This window comes from Giraffa tippelskirchi, chromosome 12, assembly GCF_054371585.1.
Source record: "Giraffa tippelskirchi isolate mGirTip1 chromosome 12, T2T-mGirTip1v1.2.pri, whole genome shotgun sequence".
Classification (NCBI taxonomy): Eukaryota; Metazoa; Chordata; class Mammalia; order Artiodactyla; family Giraffidae; genus Giraffa; species Giraffa tippelskirchi.
The window spans coordinates 19346290-19363054 of record NC_137286.1 but is presented as its reverse complement, the minus strand read 5'-3'; the positions used below and the strand labels follow the sequence as shown (position 1 = coordinate 19363054).

The following is a 16765-nucleotide window of genomic DNA, read 5'->3' as shown; positions in this document are numbered from 1 at the left end:
CCCAAGCCACTGCAGGCCGAGACCACCTTAGGTTAAGTTTTACTGATGAAATGATGCCTGAATCTTGAAAGGTAAGAAAGTGTTTTTGTTAAGTTTGCCATTAGATAATACAAAGTCTTTGAGGACAAAGAACTTCCTTTTATACAGGTTTGTATTCTAGCACAAAGGAAGAATTTTCCAATAAATGAAAGTCTCTTAAGGTTTCTAAACAATTTCAAATTTAAAACTTGAATATTATAAAGGTATTTCTGTTTTCAGATACCAGCAGGTGGCAATATTACCCTATGAAAAAAGACTGATTGCCAAAAGCTGAAAATTTCTTTCCTTAATTTCCATATCTGGTAATGAGGGTGTTCTGGATTAAAAATGGATGAGAAAAACTAAGTTTGAATTTTTTTATTTTTCTCAACAGGCCAATTGAAGATGCCAGTGTCGGAACCCTACCTCCCTCCTCCTTCCCATTCATCCTGAGCCCAAGAGATCTCCATAAAATTGACTTGGATACCTTTATTCAAGGCTTGTGGGAGTCTGAAACCCATCTCAAGATTTCTCCACTACACTGACCCAGAAGAAAAACTGAGCACCCTGTCTGATGTCCATTAAAAGCCAATTCACAGAAAACGTTCATGAATCTAAGAGATGTTAGTGACGATTTGGGGAAAGGATAATAGAGTTTACACAGTAGCAATGCAAACAAGCACAAGTGAATTGGCCTCCCAGGTCTCAAAATGTCCTTTAACCATGCACCATCTTGGAGTTTTACGGAATTTTTTTGTTTCATCCTTTTATCTGGTTGGCTCCTCTTTTACCCTTCTTGGCCTTGGAACTTCAATTTCTTTTCCTTTTCTCCTTTTCCCCCTCTCTCCATCTCCTTCCTATTTCCCTGTTTCCTTTCCCTGCCTCTCCTCCTCCCTTTTTCTTTCTCCTGGTCTTGCACCCCCAAAACCCACTAAGATTGCCTACAGTAAAGGGCTCTTCCCTCTGTGTGATCCCCACTTCCTTAAAGGCATTCAGTTCAGTCGCTCAGTTGTGTCCGACTCTTTGTGACCCCATGAATCGCAGCATGCCAGGCCTCCCTGTCCATCACCAACTCCCGGACACTACCCAAACTCGTGTCCATCAAGTCGATGATGCCATCCAGCCATCTCATCCTTTGTCCTCCCCTTCTCCTCCTGTCCCCAATCCCTCCCAGCATCAGGGTTTTTTTCAATGAGTCAACTCTTCGCATGAGGTGGCCAAAGTATTGGAGTTTCAGCTTCAACATCAGTCCTTCCAATGAACACACAGGACTGATCTTTAGGATGGACTGGTTGGATCTCCTTGCAGTCCAAGGGACTCTCAAGAGTCTTCTCCAACACCACAGTTGAAAAGCATCAATTCTGCAGCGCTCAGCTTTCTTCACCATCCAACTCTCACATCCATACATGACTACTGGAAAAACCATAGCCTTGACTAGACGGACCTTTGTTGGCAAAGTAATGTCTCTGCTTTTTAATATGCTGTCTAGGTTGGTCATAACTTTCCTTCCAAGGAGTAAGCGTCTTTTAATTTCATGGCTGCAATATTAGTAGCAGTTTATTACCTTGAAACAGAAAGTAGACCAAGTTTTCAGTTTTCAGTGTAATAAAAATACTTGAAAAAACATGCAGATATTAAAAAAAATCCCCAAACCTGTGATTTTGGTTTTCAGCTGGTGTTTGCAGGTTTTTCTTTAGTAGGGTAATGTTAAGTGAGCTTGTTGGGGTCCTCTGCACCTCTCTGCATCTTCCATGTGCCTATAAAATAAACTGCCCTTGTAGCTCAGCTGGTAAAGAATCCACCTGCAATGTGGGAAACCTGGGTTCTTCCCTGGGTTGGGAAGATCCCCTGGAGAAGGGAAAGGCTACCCACTTCAGTATTTTGGCTTGGAGAACTGTATAGTCCATGGGGTCACAAAGAGTTGGACACGACTGAGCAACTTTCACTTTCTTCCATGATCTATCATAATTGCATTATTTGCCATTGATTTTTTTTTTTTTAATGAAGTTCCTCACCTCTGGTCCCAGATTAGGATCAATTAGGAGACTCTGATTGGTCTGCTATAGTGGACCATTTTTCCTCTAAACTTTTTATTGTGGAAATGTTCAATACAAAGAATATATGAATCTGTCACCTAGAATCTATGATTGTTAACGTTTTGTTACATTTGCCTTCTGTACATCTAAGTTTTTGATGCATTTCAGACTGACTTGCAGACATAGGTACTTTTCACTCCTAGACATTTTAGCATTCATGTAATTAATTTTTTTTTCAGGTTTTTTTTGCCTAGGTAACTTTATATAACTGTGATATTCAGATTTTAAGTGTACTATTAGATAAATTTTGAGCAATGCAAAAGCCTGGGTTATCTAAACCTCTATTGAAATATAGAAAATTTCCATATAAGACTTTTTTTTAATTTTTTTTTAATTTTATTATTATTATTTTTAACCAATTTATTTATTTTAGTTGGGGGCTAATTGCTTTACAATATTGTAGTGGTTTTTGCCATACATTGACATGAATCAGCCATGGGTCTACATGTGCTCCCCATCCCGAACCCCCCTCCCACCTCCCTCCCCATCCCATCCCTCCGGGCCATCCCATTGCCCCAGCCCCGAGCACCTGTCTCATGCATCGAACCTGGAATGGTGTTCCGCCTCACATATGATAATATACGTTTCAATGCTATTCTCCTAGAACGTCCCACCCTCACCTTCTCTCTCAGAGTCCATAAGACTGTTCTATGCATCTGTGTCTCTTATTCTGTCTCGCATATAGGGTTATCGTTACCGTCTTTCAAATTCCATATATATGCATTAGTATATTGGTGTTTTTCTTTCTGGCTTAACTTCACTTTGTATAATGGGCTCCAGTTTCATCCATCTCAATAGAACTGATTCAAATGTATTCTTTTTAATGGCTGAGTAATATTCCATTGTGTATATGTACCACAGCTTCCTTATCCATTCGTCTGCTGATGGACATCTAGGTTGCTTCCATGTCCTGGCTATTGTAAACAGTGCTGCGATGAACATTGGGGTACACATGTCTCTTTCAGTTCTGGTTTGCTCAGTGTGTATGCCCAGCAGTGAGATTGCTGGGTCATATGGCAGTTCTATTCCTAGTTTTTTAAGGAATCTCCACACTGTTCTCCATAGTAGCTGTACTAGTTTGCATTCCCACCAACAGTGTAAGAGTGTTCCCTTTTCTCCACACCCTCTCCAGCATTTATTGCTTGTAGACTTCTGGATAGCAGCCATTCTGACTGGTGTGAAATGGTACCTCATTGTGGTTTTGATTTGCATTTCTCTAATAATGAGTGATGTTGAGCATCTTTTCATGTGTTTGTTAGCCATCTGTATGTCTTCTTTGGAGAAATGTCTGTTTAGTTCTTTGGCCCATTTTTTGATTGGGTCGTTTATTTTTCTGGAATTCAGCTGCAGGAGTTGCTTGTATATTTTTGAGATTGATTGTTGCTTCGTTTGCTATTATTTTCTCCCATTCTGAAGGCTGTCTTTTCACCTTGCTTATAGTTTCCTTTGTTGTGCAAAAGCTTTTAATTTTAATTAGATCCCATTTGTTTATTTTTGCTTTTATTTCCAATATTCTGGGAGGTGGGTCATGGAGGATCCTGCTGTGATTTATGTTGGACAGTGTTTTGCCTATGTTTTCCTCTAGGAATTTTATAGTTTCTGGTCTTACATTTAGATCTTTAATCCATTTTGAGTTTATTTTTGTGTATGGTGTTAGAAAGTGTTCCAATTTCATTCTTTCACAAGTGGTTGACCAGTTGTCCCAGCACCACTTGTTAAAGAGGTTGTCTTTTCTCCATTGTATATTCTTGCCTCCTTTGTCGAAGATAAGGTGTCCATAGGTGCGTGGATTTATCTCTGGGCTTTCTATTTTGTTCCATTGATCTATATTTCTATCTTTGTGCCAGTACCATACTGTCTGGATGACTGTGGCTTTGTAGTAGAGCCTGAAGTCAGGCAGGTTGATTCCTCTAGTTCCATTCTTCTTTCTCAAGACTGCTTTGGCTATTCGAGGTTTCTTATATTTCCATACAAATTGTGAAATGATTTGTTCTAGTTCTGTGAAAAATACCATTGGTAGCTTGATAGGGATTGCATTGAATCTATAGATTGCCATATAAGATTTATTTGTTTTTCCATATGCAAGGAGTGTAAAATGGTTAACTTCTAGACATTTCCAGGTCTGAGTACACTATTGGTAAGAAATTGCTTATTATAGTATAATGGATTTTAAATGAGTTTTATAGGTATAGATACACAGTTCAAATTAAGCTCTGCATTTGTGCTCTTTGCTGTTGTTTCAGTTTGAGCTCAGTGACTTTACAAGCAAGCAGAAACACTCAGAAGCAAAATGGGCACTGCCTGTCAGTTAAGAGCAGGAACAAGGTCTGTTTTTTGATACATATCTCAACTACCCAGGATGCTTTACACCTTTGACACTCAAATATTTCCTGTCGCCACACTATCTGCTACAAAAATTTATTGTCTATTCTATGGCTATTGTTTGTGCACCTAGGAAATAATCATGGGACTATAGAAGTCAAAACCATGGAGAGTGTCACATATCCTTCTTAGGTGGTCATCAGTCAGTACTTGAAATAGGGTTAAAAGAATAGAATATGGTAGAGCTTCTCCACAGCCCAGAGGTAAAGAAAGATGGATAACTAAATTCAAACAGAACAGCCTTGAGGCTCCAGGAGTAATAGACCTGGATTCTGAGTTCTCTTACGCTTCTTATTGGAGTTCAAATCAATGCTTGACCTTCCCAGGGCCTGTAGGTTCATGCAGATGAGTAGTTACTGCTTCTTTAAAGTGTTTATATGGAAAAGTCCTGATGCATGTTTATAGAAAGACATATATAGGAAAACAGTGCATGTTACTTTCTTAAGTTTTAGTAAAGAAATTAGTATATCTTTTTAAATGCTACATCCAAATTTCAACACGCCAAATGCCCACTGAGGACCATAACCATTGCTTGCCATTCTTTTTTAAAAATTGAAGAATAGTTGAGTTAGAGTGTTGTGTTAGATTCTGTTTACAGCCAAGTGATTCAGTTTAATATATATATAAATTATATTATTTTTCAGATTATTTTCCATTATGGGTATTGAATATTGATATAAGATATTGAATATCACTTATATGTAGAATCTAAAAAAATGATACAAATGCACTTATTTACAAAACAGAAACAGACTGACAGACACAAAACAAATTTATGGTTACCAAAGGGAAAAGCAGGGTGAGGGATAAATTAGGAATTTGGGATTAACAGGTACACATTATTATATATAAAGTAGATAACAAGGACTTACTATAGCACAGGGTAATTGTCATTCTTTGTTTTTTAGGTGGTTCCTGCTTTACTGACAAAGTCAAATATGCAGAGTGAAATCTGTGTCTGAATTGCTGTCTTGGTCACAAATCTCTTTCTTCACAGATGGAAATTTTCTCCAGAATAAATAAGTAGTATTTTGGTCAGTGTTCAGTTTTGGAGATTAAAACTCACTATAGTCAGTTTGAGCACAAAGAGATTCTTCAGAGTATTAAATGGCTCACAGATTCTAGGTTGAGCTTCCAGGAATGGTTCCCAACTTACACTGGCTGTCAGGAGATTATTGCTTTTAACCCAAGCAGGATGCTGTAGTATCAGAAAGAAACGACTACAAGTTATTAGCTCCTGAACCTCTGCTATGAGCAGAAAATAGTCTGCCAGTTTAGGAAGCTGCTGCTACAGCTGCTGTCCCAGCCGGTGCCACTGCTGTCCCAAACCACACCAACAAAGTGAGTGCCAAAGTCCAGTTTAACATCTGATGGTAGGAACTTAAATAAAACCTAGAACCCTAGGCCTAGGTACAAGGGATTGTGAAATAGTTTTTAGCTGGTTAGCCTCAGCACGTTAGAAGAAGTTAAGACACGTGGTGAGTGAGCCATTTCAGGGCCTTCTAGGAATAGCGAAAGTTTGGAGAGTTTATCAAGATGTTGACATAGGAGGCTCCTGAATATTCTTCCTCTCATGGAAGCATCATGTACATAGGTACATTCTAAGAAATTCCCTCTGAAAAAAATTGAGAAACTAGCTAAGCAATTTCTATATATCAGACATACGAAAAAACACAAAGTGGGTAGGAAAGGCTGAGACACACGCTCACCATAAACTCCGCACCCAGCAGTGAAATACTATTGAGAGAGAACCGCCTATTCCCAGCTTCTCCCTGAGGCAGAGCTTGGACGGCGCATCTAGCACCTCAGCTTTTAACTCCCACATGAGGAATGGGTTTCCAAGACACCAAGCCCACAGCTGACATCATACTTAATGGTGAAAAGCTGAAAACTACCTTTAACATTAGGAACAAGGCAAAGATGCCACTTTTGTCACTTTTACTCAACATAATACTGTAAGTTGTAGCCAGAACAATTAGACAAAAAAATAAGGAACAGAAGTCTCTTTTTGCAGATATGATATTAGATATAGAAAACCATAGGACTTCTCTATAACTGTTAGGACTAATAAAAATTCAGTAAATTTGAAGGATACAAAATCAATATACAAAATTAGTTGCTTTTCTATACATTAACAACTATCAGGAAGAAATTAATCTCATTTATAATTGCATCAAAACAATAAAATATTAATACTTACTTAGAAGCAAATATAACCAAGGAGGTGAGAGATCTGTACACTGAAAAGTGTAAGACATTGATGATCAAAATGAAGACAAAATGGAAAGATATTCCATATTCATGGATTAAAAATTAATATTGCTGAAATGTCCATTCAGTATAATCTCTATAAAAGTTCCAATGACATTTTTCATAGAAATAGAACAAACAATTCTAAAATTTGTTTGATCCATAAAAGACCCCCAAATTTGAAATCAATCTTGAGTAAGAACAGCAAAGCTGGAGGCATCACACTGCCTAACTTCAAACAAAATTACAAATCTGTAGTAATCAAAACAGTATGATGCTGGTATAAAAACACACTCAGATCAATGTAACAGAACAGAGAGTCTTGAAACAAACCATATAAGGTCAGTTATTTTTGACAAGAGAGGCAAGAATATGCAATGGAGAAATGAAAGTCTCTTCAATAAATGTTGGGAGTACTGGATATCTGCATGCAAAAAAATGAACTGTATTATACCGTACATTAAAATTAAAATAGATTAGGGAATAGGCCTTAATTGAAGGTGTTGGTGAACTTGTGTTCCTTTATGAAGGCTCAAGGGAAGAATCCATTTCCTTGCCTTTTCCATTTTCTAGAGGCTTCTTATATTCCTTGCCTTGTGATCTCTTTCCTCTATACTCAAAACCAGCAAGGGAGACCTGAGTGAATAATCTTTATTTAAAATTGTTTCTTCAATTACAAGCATACTTTGAACAATTACTTTTCATTTGTTTTTCTCATATCACATTTATTTAATTCATTTAGTAATAGTTTTTCACAGGCTCTGTATTCAAGTTTTTCTGTTATTCATCTATAGAGGCCTGCTGTTTGCCTAGAGAATTATGGGTGTACTCTCCTTGACTTGACTTCCTACTCTACTTTAATCTGGTACTTTCTCATCTGTACTCTTAGAATTTATGCTGGATTTGAGTTGGAGGCCTGGAAACATTTGGCTTATAATCTTTGTTAAGGCCTTTAGCTACCCAAATGTGAAGGGAAAGTAAGCTGAGTTTGCTGTCAACTGACGTCTACGGTTTGGGTGTGATGAATTACATCCCCTGAGCACATGTCGTTTCTGGGGATGCTTTCTCTGAATCTTGGTCATCCAGAGAAGCAGGCAGCCTCAGGAAGAGGAGGGACAAGTGGGTGACTCTGGCTCATAGGCATTTTATTTGGTGGCATCACTGTGATTCTTTCTGTTCAGCAGTTACTTGCCATATACTTCATTCTTAAGATGTTGCTTCCTACCCTTCAAGGATATCCTTTTTAAGTAATTAATGATGAAGAGAAGAGACAGAAGTTGCAATGACAACTTTTTGGAGATGATTAGGTGGGTATATAAGGTGAATTTGATTATTTAAAGAAGATCTAAGGCACATGAACCAGTAGAGAGGCTAAAATGTAAGGGCAAGGATCTTTGTTTTGTCCACTTATGTATCCAGTTTCCTTCAAACAGGTTCTGACATCTAGTAGATGCTCATGAATATTTGTTGAATGAAGGACTGAAGATAGAAGAGAGACAGATGAAATGAGATCATGAGGTAAGAAAGAAGGGATTGAGTCAAGGCAGTCTCCTTCCTTTGAGACTGGTGACAAGAAATAAACACACTTCGATAAAACTGAAGCTCAAGGAGAGGGAAATTATGCTTTATGATGTCTATATTCTTCATGAAGTTCAGGCCACAGGTTGAGAGTGAAGGTGAGAATAGAATAGAGTTGAGTAAAGTAGCAGAAGAGGATCTAAAATGCAGCTTGAACAGAGGGTTAAAGCTTTGGAACTCTTTCATAAAAGTGGCAAAGGAATTGAACGTGGGGTGCATATGGGGCTACTGAATAATGCTGGAGTCCTAGCTTAGGAACCTTAACCAATCAGTTGAATTATGCAGTTTTTTCTATAATTATGTGATTTCTTTCTTGGAAATCTGAAAGAAAAAAAAGAGGATAAAATACGCCCACAGTTGGGTAGGCAAGTGTTGTGCACTGTCAAAGGAAATTGAAGGCATGGCTAGAAAATGGTAGAAATAACTTTACAAGATTTTAGCAGCTGCTTCTTTGTAAGGTTGCTGTGAGAATGAAATGAGGTGATACCCATGCAGCTCTTAGAGTAGTACCTGGCAGAGTAAGCTCTCAATAAACGTTAATTATAACTCCTGATTAAGTTAGAAGGACAAAATTAAAGGGGTTGATAGTTTGGGAAAGTGGTTAGAGAGATAAGCTTTAAGGTAAGCCTTAGGTAAGCCTTAAGATGAGTGAAAGGACTAGAGAATTTAGGTGGATTTAGTTTCAGAGTTCAGTAGTCCAGAAATGAGTGATTCTAATTAATGTCGATGTTTTGGTTATTTCCTGAGATGGGATTGCTGAAGTGCCATAGAAGCCAAGTGTGTTGTAGGGGTCTGGATCAGACAACTGTTCAGTTACTCTTTAACGTTTTCTTCATGTGTATGATTAAATCAGGCTGAACATGGCAGGATTCAGGGTGTGAAGGAGTATCTTGAGCCAGATGCTTCAGATCTTAATGAACATGGAGCAGTTTGGAGGCTAGTAACGAAAGTGATAAGCATGGGAAGAGAAGAGTGGTTCTATATAGTGGTGGGAGCTTCAAAGGAGAGGGTATAGTTGAAGAGCATCAAAAGAGAAAAGTTCTGAAGTTGGTAGCACGAAGTCTGGAGAGCAACTCGACTTTGAGAGTGCCCCTGGTGTTCCCCTCTCCAATACAAGGCTACAACAGTGAGAGATGGCATGTTGGCTTTCTCCCAGGGCCTCACAACAACGTGAATCAGCAGTAAGTATACATGTATTCCCCTCCCTCTTGAGCCTCCCTCATCCCATCCCAACCCTCTAGGTCGTCACAGAGCACCAGGCTGAGCTCCCTGTATTATACAGCAACTTCCCACTAGCTATCTGTGTTACACATGGTAGTGTATATGTTTCAGTGCTATTCTCTCAATTCCTCCCGTCTTCTCCTTTCCCTGCTGAGTCCACCACATGCCCATTTTCTATGTCTGCATCTCTATTCCTGCCCTGCAAATAGGTTCATCAGTACCTTTTTTTCTAGATCCCACACATATATGCATTAATATGTGATATTTGTTTTTCTGTTTCTGACTTCATTCTGCATGACAGGCTCTTGTTTCATCCACCTCAGTTCAACTGACTCAACTCATAAAGTTTCTATTGATAAAATTATGTCACTAAGTGGTATTTTATATATAAAAGTAAAAATTTAGTAAGTAAAAGCCAGCAGTATTGTACCAGTTAACTTCTTAAGCCCTTTTGTACCCCGCTTTGTGATGCTTGGACTCTGTAAACTCCATTTTTACTCTTAAACTGGCTCCCTGTTAGGCTCTTCCACTAGGAAGTGTTAGAGGAGACTGGGAGGCTGAAGGAAAAAGGAGGGACTTGCCCCAGACTGTCAGCTTCCAGTTTTTCTGCCTCCTTTTTATTCCTGTGAGCATTAATAGCTCAGCAACCCTTTACCAGGCAGCCGCAGTTCCCTCCCTCCTACAGTATTAACTGGGACTGGTTTGCCAGTTTTCCAACACTTGCAGAAAGAAATTCCTCATGCACAACTCCCTCCACCCCAACCCCCAACATAAGCATCAGGCATACAGCATCACCTCAGATGTTTGAGTCCCTGTGGGCTCCCTTCTCTATCTTTCTAGTGTCTAAGTTTTAACAACCTCTTTCCTTGTTCCTCCAACCCTACAGGTGGAGATAGCTACTTTCTGTAGTTGCTATTTCTGATATCTTAAGAACTTTTTAATTTCTCCAGTTTCCGATTTTTAAAATTCTCTTCATTCAAATAACGGTGTGATTGCTGCCTCCTCACTGTAACTCTACCGATGTAATTGTCTTCTTTAATTTTTAACTCATGGATAATTTAGGATTATATCTTAATTGTATGCAATATGCATTTATTATATGGTGTTATTATTTAATGTACGACATATTTTTCCCAAGAATTATAAAATAAATATTATAGATAAAAATTAAGTAAGTTTAGCTTTATGAAAAACTTTCTGCACTGCTCTTATATTTCTCAATTTCACTGTAAATAATGAAACCTTAATCAGAGCCTCATTGGCCTGTGGACAGCCATTTAGGTACTCCCTATTTAGTACAAATGACTGGATTTTATTTTTTATTTATTTATTTTTTTTCAATTAGCAATAATCGCGCCTCGGATAAACCTCATTGGCTACGATACTGCCACTGCGCAAAGCTTGGATTTTAAATTAAAATATTTCACTTTGGTCAAGACGCACACGTTTAGGTAATATAATTAACATTTCTGAGCTCTGAATCAAACCAAATTGAGTTCTAAATTTACTTTTGAAAGATAGGATGTAAATGCCAATCATAAAAATTTGGTTTGAGGTGGTTAATTGGAAAATCTCTGAGAGCAGATAAAAATCTTCAGTTTGGTCTCAGTAAAGTACTTTCTTCCTTTATCATTTACAAGCCCATAAAGTTAAAGATGAATGAGTTATTACATGCAAAAACCTTGTGGGGTGGATATTCTGAATTGTTACTCTTTCCTGGGACTGAACCTGTGCTGAGGGTTTTGCTTTTAGCTGTAAAATCAAAGTAGATCAGTTTTTCATTGTCAAGGAAGTCATTTGTTAGTCTGTCTATCTATCTACCTACCTACCTATCCATCTATCATCCATTTACCTATCCATCCACCCATCCATCTATCCATCCTATCATCTATCTACGAGAAAAGTATAGGACTGAATAAAATAATGAATACAAAAGCACTTCTACACCAGTCTTTCCATTCTACTTGCTTAACTAATTTAGAGCATAGCCTAGTTTCCCCTGTGGCGCAGACAGTAAAGAATACACCTGCAGTGTGGGAGACACAGGTTTGATCCCTGGGTTGGGAAGATTCTCTGGAGAAGGAAATGGCTACCCACTCCAGTATTCTTGCCAGGAAAATTCCATGGACAGAGAAGCCTGGTGGGCTATAATCCATGGGGTGGCAAAGAGTCAGACACAACTGAGAGACTTTCATTCATTCATTTATGCACACGTTCGTTTCCTCTTTTTCCTCACCACACATCTTAGTGACCCAGAGCTTCTTATTTTATATAATATTCTATATCCATAATTTTTTGGGCTTCCCTCATAGCTCAGTTGGTAAAGAATCTGCCTGCAGTGCAGGAGACCCAGGTTTCATTCCTGGGTCAGGAAGATCCTCTAGAGAAAGAAGGCAACCCACTCCAGTATTCTTGCCTGGAAAATCCCATGGACAGAGGAGCTGAGCAGGCTACAGTCCATGGGTTGCAAGAATTGGACATGACTTAGAGACGAAACCACCACACTACCATAATTTTGTGTTTGCCTTTGAACTTCCAAAATAACAAACCTTAACTCTTAAAAGCATGTATTATGTGGTCTTGAGAGTCCATCTAGTCTAGGTGTGGTCTCACAATAGCCTAATTTACTGGACAGGGGTCATTGGTTTTAATACCAATATTTAAATTTACATGGATGTGGTAATGGTGAGAGAACCACTAATGACTTTATTTTGTTCTTTCTGTTGGATATCTGTTTTTTGACTAGATATGAATACATCAAAAATGAATTCAATGATCATAAAATTGTTTTGGTGAACACAGATTTAAGTATGGGGGATGATATGATCCTAAAGCATGTTTAGGCTAAACTGTTCAAATGGTCTGATGGTCTGATTCATCCTTCTAATTTGGGGGACATGTTATTTTATTAAATATTATATTGACTTTATTTAGAGATGAGTAATGTTTAAAATTTTTAAATGACCATTTCTTTGCTGGAACTTGTTATTTCGAATTATATTTTGGGAGCTGGGTCAGATCAATGGCAATGCTCTTAAATAGAGTCCGTGAACTTCTATGTTAGAGATATCCGGTTGCTCTTGCCCTTTCTGGGGTGTGTGTATATGCTTGGGCTTCCCAAGGGGTGTAGTTGATAAAGAATCTGCACGCCAGTGCAGGAGATGCAAGAGATTTGGGTTTGATTCCTGGGTTGGGAAGATCCCCTGGAGTAGGAAATGCAACCCACTCCAGTATTCTTGCCGTATGTTTTCAAATTCTTGAATTCTGTCAGTTATCCTAGTATCCTATTAATAAGTTTATATTTTGTCATAGGCTAACCAGAATTGACTTCAGCATTTCCCAAAAGCAAACCAGAAGAAAAAGGGGTGAACATTGAATGAAGAAAGGATGTTTTAATATTACCAAAAATTGGAAAGTAGAAATTTACTGATTAAAACAAGGTTGATAATAAAATGTTAGGTTGTTTAGACTTTAGAGTTTATTCTTTAATATTGCCTCTAACAAACTCTTTTGTAAATAGTAAATGCTATTCTGCTTTGATTTAAACATTTCATTCCTGCAATGACAGCGTATAATTAACCTAGAAAACGTCTTGTAAGCCAGTTCATGATTATTAGAACTGTTGAAAAACAGGGGAAACATTTTATTTGGCAAATATATTACAGATAAACAATTTTACATTCTCCCAAAGAAGAGAGGAATAACTTTAGTAACTTTCTGTGTTTCAGAGTAATATCAATCCAGATTTAGGGAAATTGTTTTTATTTATAATAAACAGTTTGCTATGTTTGACCCACATAACAGCTAACTTTCCAAGTTGTCAAACCTGAGCACTATTGTCTCAATTAGAGAATGTGGAAAAATAACTTGCATTGGTAAATTTTGGTTGTATATGTCACAAAGGTAGTTCCTTACCTTTATTCATACATTCATTTATTCTACAACTATCTAATGCATGCCTTTTATATATTAGGCTTTTACTAATGCCTAGGAATCACCAGTTAAGAAATGGACAGAGATCTATGTTCTTGAGATGCTTACTTTCTAGTTTTCAAATGGGTTTGCTTTTTGTATTTGTTAATTCAGGAATCTTTCTATTAGCTTCCTTTTTTGGCAATACAATATGTGTTTTACTTTTTAAAATTGATTTTATTGGAATATAGTTGATTTACAATGTTGATTTCTGATGTATAGTTAAGTGAGTCATATATATATATATATAAATGATTCATTTATATATATATATATTCTTTTTCTTATTCTTTTCCATTATAGTTTATCACAGGATATTGAATACAGTTCCCTGGGTTATATAGTAGAACCATGTTCTTTATTCAGTCTACATATAATGGTTTGCATCTACTAATCCCCAAATCCAATCCATCCCTCCCCTGCTCCCCTCCCCATTGGCAACTACAGGTATGTTCTTTATGTCTATGATTCTGGTTTATAGATATGTTCATTTATGTCCTATTTTAGATTCCATAGACAAGTGATATCATACTGCATTTGTCTTTCTCTTTCTCATTTACTTCACTTAGTATGATAATTTCTAGGTCCATCCAAGTTGCAGCAAATGGCATTATGTCGTTCTTTTTTATGGCTAAGTAGTATTCCATTGTATATATGCACCACATCTTTGTCCATTCATCTGTTGATGGACATTTGGGTTGTTTCCATGTATTGGCAAAGAGTCAGACAGGACTGAGGGCTAAGTGCACATGTCTTGGCTATTGTGAATAGTGTCGCTATGAATATAGGGGTGCATATATCTTTTTGAATTATAGTTTTGTCTGGATATATTCCCAGGAGTGGGACTGCTGGATCATATAGCAACTATTTTTAGTTTTTTGAGGAATTTCCATACCATTTTCTATAGTGATTGCATCAGTTTACATTTCCACCAACAGTGTAGGAGGGTTCCCTTTTCTCTACACCCTCTCCAGCATTTGTTATTTGTATATTTTCTAAAGATGGCCATTCTGACCAGTGTGAGGTGGTACCTCATTGTCACTGTGGTTTACATTTCTCTAATAATTAGCAATGTTGAGCATCTTCATGTGCCTATTGGCCATCTGTATATTTTCTTTGGAGAAGTGTCTATTTAGTTCTTCTTGCCCATTTTTTGATTGGGTTCTTTGTTTTTATGGGTGGAGTTGTGTGAGCTGTTTGTGTATTTTGGAAATTAGGCCCTTGTTGGCTGCGTCATTTGCAAATATTTTCTTCTAGTCCACAGATTGCCTTTTCATTTTGTTTATGGTTTCCTTGGGCTTCCACCTTTGCTGTAGAAAGCTTGTAAGTTTAATTAGGTCCCATATGTCCATTTTTGCTTTTATTTCTATTGCCTTGGGAGACTGACCTAAGAAAACTTTGATATAATTTGTGTTAGAGAATATTTTGCCTACATTCTCTTCTAGGAGTTTTATGGAGACCTGTTTTAATATGTCTTTAAGCCATTTTAAGTTTATCTTTGTGTATGATGTGAGAGTGTGTTCTAACCTCATTGATTTGTATGTGGCTGTCCAACTTTCCCACTTGCTGAAGAGATCTTTTTTTTTTTTCCATTGTGTATTCTGTTGGCTTTTAATCAATTTGAAGTCCACTCAGATTGTAATAATTAGCATCATTTAGGGTACAGTTAGTGTGTCGGGGGAGAGAGTAATTGTGGACAAACAAAATGTCTGCTATATAGACACCAAAAAATTATTTAAAAATCTTTGTAATTTTGTCTTGAAATTCATTGAGTTGTAGAAAAATGTTCATATTTTGGTTTTACTTAAAAAAGGAAATTAATGTGGCAAATTCGCTGATAGCTTAGTTGGTAAAGAATCCGCCTGCAATTCAGGAGACTCCGGTCCAATTCCTGGGTTGAGAAGATCCCCTGGAGAAGGGCTAGGCTACCCACTCCAGTATTCTTGACTTCCCTTGTGGCTCAGCTGGTAAAGAATCCGCCTGCAATGTGGGAGACCTGGGTTTGATCCCTGAGTTGGGAAGATCTCCTGGAGAAGGGAAAGGCTACCCACTCCAGTATTCTGGCCTGGAGAATTCCAAGGACTATATAGTTCATGGGGTTGCAAAGAGTCAGACACGATTGAGCAACTTTCACTTCACTTTTCACATGCATGTTTATGTATGCCAAATAAATATAAATGTTTGCTACTCACACATGCACTGTATTGTACAGATGTTCTTTATTAGCTCTTCTGTCAGCTCCAGCTCAAAGACTTATTTATCTATCCTTAGGAGTTTTAGCACACAGAAGATATTTTAGACAACACAAGAGAAACAGAAGCACAGTTTATCACTTTTAAAAGTTAACTACAGTATTGATATGTAATTAACTCTAATGAATTAAACAGTCATAAAGAAATCATTAAGTTAATTTTTAGACTAAGAGCATTGTCACAGTTAACTCACTGCTGATGACCATGTGCATTTCAAAGCATTACTGCTGTCTATCCAGGCTCTGCTGTTATTGGCTAAGGCTGAGAACTTGAACTTTGTGTAAAGTTGAAAGTTAAAGCTCTTATCTTAGTCACTGGACTTGGACTGTTCCTTAAAACTCTAAGAACTGACTTGTTTACTATTAGTTCTCCCTTCTGAAAACAGCATTTTCATCTGACCTAGTAGACAAATTCAACTTTTCCTACTGATAAACTAAAGATTTAGAGTAGCAGTTCTCAAAGCAATTCTCTTCTTCAGGGAGTCTGCAAGGTCCAAACTGTTTCCTTAATAATACTCAGACTTTTCTTTCTTCCTTTCATGTCCAGAGGTTACAGAACAAGGTAGCATAGTTGCTCTGATATTAACATGGGGAGTTTATTATGATTTTTAAAAAATTTCCTAAATAAGTAAATACATATTTAAATATTTTCTCTGTTTTGATTTCTTATAAGGTAATAAACCATTGATTGAACTCACATAAAAACTTTTTGGAGCTCTCTATAATCTTTCGGAGAAGGCAATGGCACCCCACTCCAGTACTCTTGCCTGGAAAATCCCATGGATGGAGGAGCCTGGTAGGCTACAGTCCATGGGGTCGCTAAGAGTCGGACACGACTGAGCGACTTCACTTTCACTTTTCCCTTTCATGCACTGGAGAAGGAAATGGCAACCCACTCCAGTATTCTTGCCTGGAGAATCCCAGGGACGGCGGAGCCTGGTGGGCTGCCGTCTATGGGGTCGCACAGAGTCGGACACGACTGAAGCGACTTAGCAGC

General features: G+C 37.7%; 1 protein-coding gene and 1 pseudogene across 39 annotated transcripts in view; one reads left to right on the top strand and one right to left on the bottom strand.

Moving 5' to 3' along the window:
- LOC145528800 (uncharacterized) overlaps positions 1–16765 on the top strand; it is a 159313-nt gene that overhangs the window by 45333 nt on the left and 97215 nt on the right. For 34 of the 39 annotated variants that reach the window (XR_014070700.1, XR_014070686.1, XR_014070685.1 and 31 more), the window contains one exon: positions 413–621. The gene's annotated coding sequence lies outside the window, so the exon portion shown is untranslated. Of the gene's footprint in view, positions 1–412; positions 1476–4200; positions 4252–4357; positions 4440–5404; positions 5838–7930; positions 8054–8179; positions 8265–16765 lie in introns of those variants that run through there. The other 5 variants (XR_014070662.1, XR_014070659.1, XM_081547773.1 and 2 more) reach the window with 4 other exon arrangements.
- Positions 10865–10947, bottom strand: LOC145530767 (U4 spliceosomal RNA; annotated as a pseudogene).